Source organism: Crocodylus porosus, unplaced genomic scaffold (assembly GCF_001723895.1).
Source record: "Crocodylus porosus isolate Cpor-Errol unplaced genomic scaffold, CroPor_comp1, whole genome shotgun sequence".
Classification (NCBI taxonomy): Eukaryota; Metazoa; Chordata; order Crocodylia; family Crocodylidae; genus Crocodylus; species Crocodylus porosus.
This window is the reverse complement of record NW_017728943.1, coordinates 108,292,209-108,300,755: the sequence shown is the minus strand read 5'-3', so window position 1 is coordinate 108,300,755 and position 8,547 is coordinate 108,292,209. Positions and strand designations below refer to the sequence as shown.

The 8,547-nt window shown below is 39.2% G+C and overlaps 1 long non-coding RNA gene across 1 annotated transcript in view; it reads right to left on the bottom strand.

Moving 5' to 3' along the window:
* LOC109319292 overlaps window positions 1-5,673 on the bottom strand; it is a 12,083-nt gene extending 6,410 nt beyond the window's left edge. The window contains exon 1 of the long non-coding RNA XR_002103465.1: window positions 5,632-5,673. This is a non-coding gene — a long non-coding RNA (uncharacterized LOC109319292). The remainder of the gene's footprint in view (window positions 1-5,631) is intronic.
* Between the last annotated feature and the right edge of the window lie 2,874 nt (window positions 5,674-8,547).

The window sequence follows — 8,547 nt, the reverse complement described above, 5'->3', positions numbered from 1 at the left end:
CGAATCATTTCTGAATCTTTTCTGAATTAATTCATATGCTTCAAATCAATTCAGAGCTTTTAATGGGTTTCCCAGTTTGATTCCGATTTGATGATTCAGCTGCCAAATCAGGCCAAATCTTCTCTGAACTGAATCGGTGACTGAAGCATTGCACACCCCTAGCAGTAATGAGTGGCCAGATAAAATTTAGGAAAAGTTTTTGTTTTTGTGTTTTGGAGTGTAATCAATAAAAGGTCAGGCTGTAGACCTGTGTCCTGCCTCTTTTATCAATTGTCACTCTGTAAGTTTACCTGTATTCTAGGTAACAGTGGACCATAATTCTTCACATTCATCTAGAAAAGATTATAGTTTTAATATTGTATCCCTTACTGATTAAAAATATTTATTTACAGAATACCAGTGCCCTCCCAAACATTTCTCACTGACATTTGTTTTAGCACTGCAAATGAACCAAACAGTAGCCAGAATAGCTTCTGCTCCTTCTCCAGGAAATTTGCATACACTTAGCAGCAGGCACCTCCTTTGGAAATAGAAAGTGTTTGTGTCTTCCTTTAGAGTGGGCAATTTTGGATTTAAGACAAAGTACTGGGCTTTTAGGAATTAAGTTTCTTGCCCTTCCATCATATCAAAATGTCAGGAGAGTTTCACTCAAAGTAACAGTGGCTATTGTTAGAGAACAAGATATATATGATAAACCTTTCATTGGCTTAGAAATGGCCCTTTTCTCTTTACTGTTCCCTAGTGGCCCATAAGCCTTCTGGATGCTTTTGCACTAAGAATTTTATTTATTTGCAGACATACCAAAGTCCAAATTCTGTTCATTATAGCTCTCTTAAATCCAGAAAAACTCCCCTGAAGATAACAGGGTTACTCTGGATTTACATTGGTATAATAGGAAGCAAAATTGAGCCCCATGCCTTTTACATTTTTATACTCTGGAATTTATATATTAGAAAATCTAAGGCAGAAATCAAAATAAAAAATTTGTCAAAAGGTCACATATTTTACATTCAGGCATTGTTTTGCTGGTAGGTGGCATACCAAATTCAATAATATGAATGTACTATGACTTAATTCTACTCTTGTAAAAGACAGTGCAAGTCACATGTAAATAAATCCATTCACATGCTAAGGGATATCTCCAGGTCCCAGAGGACTGAAAAATGGCCATTGTGGTCCCCATTTTCAAGAAGAGGAGGAAGGAGGATCTGGGCAACTATAGACCGGTTCGTTTCACCTCTAGCCTCAGGAAAACATTTGAAAAAATGATTAAGGATCATATTTGTGCGGAAAGAAATGCTAAAGGGAAACCAGCATGGATTCATAACAGGTGGATCCTGCCTGACTAACCTTATTTCTTTTTATGACCAGGTCACAAAATACTTAGACACGGGAATCAAGGTAGATGTCATCTACTTGGATTTTAAGAAGGCTTTCGATACGGTATATCATACTATCCTTGCAGATAAACTGAGCAGCTGTGACTTAGATGATTACACGGTCAGGTGGATGGTAAATTGGCTTAGGGGTTGCATTTTAAAAGCATAGAAAACAATCCAGAAGAATTCCATTTTCAAAACAGTCAATGTAATGAGGAAAATTAAGCAAGAAAACATTTCATACATTAGTTGTAAGATCTGAAGGGTTTTTATTCAGTTTCAGTTCTCCATGAATACAGAACAATGCTAAAAATAATAATAGTTTTCCAAGCCTCTTCAAAAGAGTTTAGTTAATTAACTTTTCAGTCATTCTCACTGAGGAATGAATCATATCTTTACTACATGTCCTTACATCTTAAAGAACAGCTTGGAGATTCCAGAATAAGATATGGCCAATGAAAAAATAAATATTTTATGAATTTAAGAGTATTTCCATCAAATCTCTTGTTTCACCTCTTAAAATCACATCACATGGGACACTCAGCAATGCCTCTACAATTTTACTATGTTGAAAAAAAAATTAAAATGACTACTTTTGTTCTTTATCCCATTGATGCCAGCAGCATGAATGGTAGGGGTAAAGCTTTAATATAAGATTTAGGACAGAGATATCCACAGAGGTGCATATGGTAGTATTTTATACAGATTCTACTATGGTGATGGAAGCTTTAGATGAATAGGAAAACAAGTGGTCCTGGGCTGATTTTGCCTCCATGCCTGTTTTAGAATAGTTACAACTGTTTAAAGGATTTCTTTTATGTGCATCTTTTGAAGATACCCTCATTAGTACTGCCAACTTTATCTGGAAACTGGGTGTTATATGCACCATGGGCTCCATGAGACTAAGGAAGTAATACTTCCTGTCTACTTGGCATTGGTGAGACCCCAGCTGGAGTGCCATGTCTAGTTTTGGGCACTGCATTTCAAAAAAGATGTGGAGAATCTTGAAAGAGTCCAGAGAAGCACCACAAGAATGATTAAGAGCCTGTAGGACAAACCTTATGAGGAAAGACTAAGGAACCTGGGACTGTTCTGCCTGGGGAAGAAAAGACTGAGAGGGGACTTGGTGGCCAACTATAAGTAGGTAAGGGGTGAATATTGGGAGCTGGGAGAAAAATTATTCACTAGGGTGTCCAAGGGGAGGACAAGGAACAGTGGCCATAAACTGTTAGAGGATGGTTTCAGATTGGATGTAAGGAAGAACTTCTTTACGGTAAGGGTGACCACAATCTGGAATAGACTTTACAAGGAGGTGGTGCAGTCCCCATCCTTGGAAGTCTTCAAGAGAAGACTGGATAGACAGCTTGCTGGGATCATTTGATCTCAGCAGTATTCCTGCCCAGAGCTGGGTGGCTGAACTTGATGATCTTTTGAGGTCCCTTCTAGCACTTCATTTCTATGATTCTATGAGGTCAAGCGTCTTACTGCGTCTGAATACTCTGGTTTCTTTTCAGATTGTAAATATCAAACTGTAGGCCTAATTATGGAGTAAAATATATTTCCATACTTTTATCAACTTCAAACTTGAAAGTATTTAGATGCATAACAATAGATTGACTGTCCCCACTGAAATACCACCTTCACTGGTATTTTTAGGAGTATTTTTTCCTAATATGGTACATCCCTACAAAATACTAACGTGTTACTCAAAGCTAAATGAATCCATCCTAGCACTATTTTAAACAATTAGTTTGATTTAATCTAGGCATTTTATCTAAGTTCTTCTAAATCACATTTGACCAAAGTCACTAAGAATGTGAATGTTGCTATCTAAAAGCTCCACTTCTACCATGTAATCTCTATTGCAGATGGATAGAATGTTTAATTTAAAGAATACAAGAATAACTGAGAGGCTCAGCCCTATGTCTCCGTCAAGACTGAAGGCAGAATTAACTGGCTAAGATAAAAAAAGAATCAAATCCCAACTCAATACAAACCTTCTTGAGGACTGAAAAGGTTGATTGATTATTTTCTTTTAATTTTCACATCCCTGAATTTTGAGTTTTTCACTAGACAGGAGGGAAACATCACAAGTAAGCCTCTCTGCAATATTTGCCACTTGGATCAAAGCAGGAATTATTGAAAACCTCATCCTTTCGGTTCTCATAAAATTTCCATCTCACCAAATAGTTTTGGACAAGTTCAGATAGATTAGTTTATATAAGCTAGAGGGCATAAGTTAATGGCTTAAGCTTGTGATTTAAAATACCCTCACCTTAAAACAACAGACTAAAACACTGGTAAAGTTGCTATAGCTCTTCATCTTTCTGTAATAGGTATATTTACTCCCATGGACAGTAAAGATCCCATAACATTTTATGAAACAGATGAAGTTTGCAGTGATACCATTTGCTTGCATTTTAACTTTCTTCCTGCAATAGATTAATTGTCTTAATTGCTGCTACCCTGATCTCTCCAAGTGTTTAGGGACTGATCCTATTGAGTTGAACAAAAGCACAATTCAGTCTTCCATTTGATGCTCGTGTGTGTATAATATAAATGTAAGTGAAGTAAGGAAGCCCATAAAGGTCAGGAGCAAGTACCTAAACATTTTGCATAGACAGTGTTCTGCAGGTTGGGCCTAGCCTAGCCTATAAAGGCTGGAGTGGGTGAGGCCTGTTGCCTGTGGCCTCACTGGACTGGCCATCTTATTGCCGATTAGGGCCTGAGCTCTGATCTGGCCTCAATACACTTATAATGCATGAACTAATTTTCCTGCAGCTGAATTTTGGGGAAAGGGTGTGTTGTATGTGAGAAAATATTTAAACTTTTGTTTTAATCCCCTGACACTATGCCCTATGTTTTTTTTAGATATCAGTTACCACTCTCGAAAAATTCATTTTCCAAACATAGAAAAATCTTATATTTGTTCACATTTACTTTTGTCCCAGAATTTTATGAAGGTTTTTTGCTTTGTTTTTTATTCTCACCATCTCTTTGTCCATATCTCTGCTTCAATAGTGGGACATTCCAGCCTCATTTCTATTGTTCTACTGTTACCATTTCAGTCCATGCGAAGCAAGTGTACAGTGCTGCCACTCTCATTCCATGGCATTTCAGAGTGACTTCAGAGCTACACTGAATGACTCAAGATGCAAGTACTGTAGAAACAGGCCCTGAAGGATGATATTCTGGCTTACTTGAAATCAAGGGCAAAGTTTGTTTTATTTTAAGGTAACTAGAATTTAATCCAGAATATTCATACTAATGATATACTCTAGTGTCTGGCCATATTATCTCAGGATGCTGTAGTATTGTTTAAAAGGTAACTACTTCTTCATTCCCCAAAATAATCCCTCAATGCTTGTCTAATGTATAAGAAAAAGATTCAAAAACCTTTTCAATATATAATGAGATTTCAACTGGTGTGTGTTGTATCCAGTGATTGAAAGCCAACCAGAGAAGAATGATTGTGAAGGTCTTACAATGTTAGTGTATAATTAGTAAATACTGTTTGTAGAACCTAAATATGCCTATGCAATTTCTTTGTATTGTTGCTGTTGTGTAAGGAGTAAAAGACACAAAAAATGAACAGAACTTTTCCATCACTCACAGATAACTTTGTTCCCTTTCCTTCCTGGTTTCTCCTGCATGTCATAGGGCTTCACCCTACTTTAATCATACACTAGCTTATGTTTCTAGCCATTTTTCAGTCATTTACTGCTTTTATTTGCCCCCCAGGGGAAAGCCAATGGACAAGTATTACCCTAGGCCACTGGTTTTCAAAGTCCCTTAAGTCATGGCCATTTCATATCACTTCTGCTACTGCAGAACCCCCACCCTGTCCTAAAGACTGATGTGAAGCCAGACCACCTAGCCCAACAATGGCAGCACACCAGCTCCCAGCCCATTTTACCATTACCCCCAATCTCTTTGTAGAATCCCTGATGACTCATCATAGAATCATAAAGGAATTAAGAACTCATAGGCTAGGACAGTTTGAAAACCACCTGGGGGTGCCTCACATACGTCTGACTCCCTTCCTGCAGCACACCCGCAAGCCTGGGGGAAACACAGCCACCACCCAGAGGCTGGACTGATCTTGGCTCTGTGCCCTCTGGGAAACACAGACCTAGTAGTCCTTGAGGGGTACTCCACTCATTGCAAGAATTTGGGATGCTTCCCTCAGTATGACGCATGAACGGTGGTTTCCCTTAGCCAGACCAAGGGGACCCTAAGGCATAATCTAGACCCTCTCCCAATAAGTCTCCCACACTAGGTATAGAGGAGATCTTTATTGGTTACAAGGAGTAGGTTTGGAGTAGGGTACAGCGTAGAGCAATATCAGAGAAGTACCTTAGAGCAAAAAGTGGCAAGGTAGCCTTTGCTCACACATCTGAGTTACTGCAAGCTATATATCTACTTAGATTTCAAGTAGCTTATTCACAAGTATTATCCAGAGGCAGGTGAAGATTCCCTCTAGAGGCAAGCAGTTCATTGACCATCAGTTTCAAGACACACAGAGAGAGTTTCTGAAGGTTCAGCTTCTCAGAGAGTTCTCATCATGGCTGCTGCCCTGCCTCCTGGGCAGTCTTTAACTTATATAGACCTTATGATCTCATTTACCTCACCCAGTGAAAGCCATCAACTGTTACCTGATCCAATGAAGGCCAGCTAACCAATCTCAAAGGCATCACTGGTTGCTGGGTAGATTGACAGGGTCTCTAGCTCCCTCCCAGTCATGATGACATTGCTTAGAACAATTGGGAGTTTAAGCCGCCACCAGGGTGTATGAAGCCAATCATGTAGGCAGAGGGAGCAGGTTTCCCTCTCCCTCAGGAATGTGTCCAGCTCAGGTTACAACTCAGGGTTACCGGAAGCCAATGGGGCCAGTGGTGTCTGGCTCTACAGTGACCATGGTAACTGAATTGTCAAATTGGTCACTCACTTGATAGCAGAGTTTGGGGACAGACAAAGATGGCATTCTGCCACAGGTGGCACCTGTGTGGCCCTCTGCGGTAGCCAGAACAAGAGGGTTACTATCATGAGCAATAAATATATGCTCTTGGAGACACCCAGGCAATTGTTTAGCAGTTAAGATTAGCTAATGCAAAGCTTGCAAGTTTGCAACCTGCAAATGGAATTTGTCTGTCACAATTTAACCAAAGTGTTGAATCTAACTGTTTACACTGATCATAAAACTGACTAGGCCCCCAAAATAAGCCAAACTACAAGATTAGCTGATCTAACTGGTTTTTTTAAAGGTCCACCTAATATAATTAGCACATTCCTAGGAATCCAAGGAATAAGAAACCAAGGAATAAGAGTTTGGGCAGGTAATGCTAATTTCAAACCTCAAAGTAATGCGGTGTAATTTGCTTACTGGGTGAACACGAGTTCGGGCAGTAACCTTTCATGATAATTTCTAACACCTTTTGATCCCACAGAGTAACAGCTATAGAGCAAGATTGTGAGTGGCTCTAAAGCTAACAGATTAGCATAAGACAAGGCATAAAGGAACGCGCATGTCAAGTGACCAGTTAGAAGGAGGGGACAAAAGGACCATTGCTGTACCAAGCCTGGACCCCAGACTCCCACTATGAGCGAGGATCAGATCCTGACCAAGGGACCTTCCTGGTGACCCCTCAGCGTTGACTGGGGATGCCTGACTTTGCTGGAACAACTTGGTGTGCACCTGACAGAGAGACTGCCAATAAGTTGCCAACCCCATCTGGGAACTCTTTGTCATTCTGTCTATCTGTTGTTATTATTTACTATTAGCTCTTTATTACTGTACATTAACCTTTCTGTTAACTGTTGCATGCTAAGCTATAAGCAAATTCACCTTTACTTCATTCCCAACTCGCCTCTTTGATCCTGAACCCAGAAGCCTAATGGCTGTTATACTTGCAACGCCTAGCCAGCCTGTGACAGCCCTCAGAGGGGAGACGCTACCATTGCCACCCTGCCCAGCCCTGCTCAAGAAATACTGCTCATGCTGCATAGACTTGGCAAAGATTCCGGTTGCTAAAATGAGGATTTGTTTTGGGGGATATTGGAAATTCTGGTTAATAGTGTATTCTGATTAGTAAAATGCTGGTTTACACAGCTTTTACTGTAATTAACTTGTGAAATTTATTGTCACAGGAGGTGGTAGAAGCAGATAGTACAGCCAGATTCAAAAAGAAACTAGACAGATTCATGGATAATAGATTTATTAATAACTGTTGACTAGAACAGTTGGAAATGTTTCCTCTGGCATCTCTAAACCAATAATAGTGGATGCCAGAGAAGGTAATGAATAGGGAAGAGATCACTCCAGTTCAGTGCTTTCCCTTTAAAGCGTTCACCCCTGCCACTGTTGGAGATAAGCTACTGGGCTAGATGGACCATTAGTCTGACCCAGTATGGCACTTATGTTCTAAAATGCAAAAACATTATTAAGTTATCATTTTTTCTATAAATTTCCTGTTGAAAGAACAGCTCTGAGGGCCCCCAATTACCAACTCATTGACTAGTTATCAGTTCATCAAATGAGATAATTCCAAAAAAGTAATTAAAGAGTTACCTTCAAACTGGTGTTTTTAATAGCTGAATTACACAAACATCTATACATATATTTAATGTAAATGGTTTTCCTTCTACTAAATTTAAACTGAATGTAGAGGACTCTCAGAGACTTCAAATGTTCACTCTTTTTATAGAAATATTCCCTTTAATAAGTGTCTTAAATTCAATTTAAGTTATCCTGGAACTAATTCCCCCTGGTTTAATGTGGGGGGAATTTCTGCCTTGCTCTCAGAAAACCAGATTCATAAAATGGAAGCAACTGGGATATTGTCTGTGTCATATAGTCACTCACTGCTTACTGAAAGATCTGGGTTCTATGAAGATTTTCATCTGTCTTTCACATCCAAGGAACTTGCTGTCCCAACATGGCATTGGGTAGCCTATAGTAAGGGCCCTTCAATCTGTTCTGCTGGAGATATTCCATTCTGTATAAAATACCTGAAGGACCATCATTATCTGATAAAGTACTTTCTTGCAAGTACCTGTTCCTTTTTTTTAATCAGGTTGAAGGTAATGTTTTGTTCAATATAAAAGTGAATGTTTCAGTGCTTTGTTTTGGTAAGAGAAAGCAAATAATTTCAAATGTGGTTCAGTCAGA